This window comes from Cephus cinctus, unplaced genomic scaffold, assembly GCF_000341935.2.
Source record: "Cephus cinctus unplaced genomic scaffold, Ccin1 Ccin1_scaffold0013, whole genome shotgun sequence".
Lineage (NCBI taxonomy): Eukaryota > Metazoa > Arthropoda > Insecta > Hymenoptera > Cephidae > Cephus > Cephus cinctus.
The window spans coordinates 1,041,932-1,042,240 of NW_014332762.1; the positions used below are offsets into that span (position 1 = coordinate 1,041,932).

Consider the following 309-nt stretch of genomic DNA (forward strand, 5'->3'; position numbering starts at 1 on the left):
GGGGGGGGGGGGGGGCGAATGGTAAATCCAGCACGTAGCACGTATTATGGTCGCGTGAGGACGCGAAATTATGCAAAACAAAGACGAGTGAAGTACACGAGAAAATTGTGCAAGTTGAAAAACAAGAAGGATGCCGAAACACAATTGACATCGTAGGGTGACTGCTGTCCCGGTGACGTATAGGCTAGGGGATTCTGGGTGATTTCGGTCGGAGAACTTCCGGTTCTGTCAGTGTGCCAACGTGAATCGTTGATCACGTGACTGTGAAACGTATCGATATTCGTGGGTATATATGTATATTGACAAGTT

The 309-nt window shown here is 47.9% G+C and overlaps 1 protein-coding gene across 10 annotated transcripts in view; it reads right to left on the bottom strand.

The window, feature by feature from the left end:
• The window catches only part of LOC107264701 (synaptogenesis protein syg-2), a 71,134-nt gene that overhangs the window by 11,034 nt on the left and 59,791 nt on the right, over positions 1-309 (bottom strand). The gene's annotated exons all lie outside the window — the stretch shown is intronic.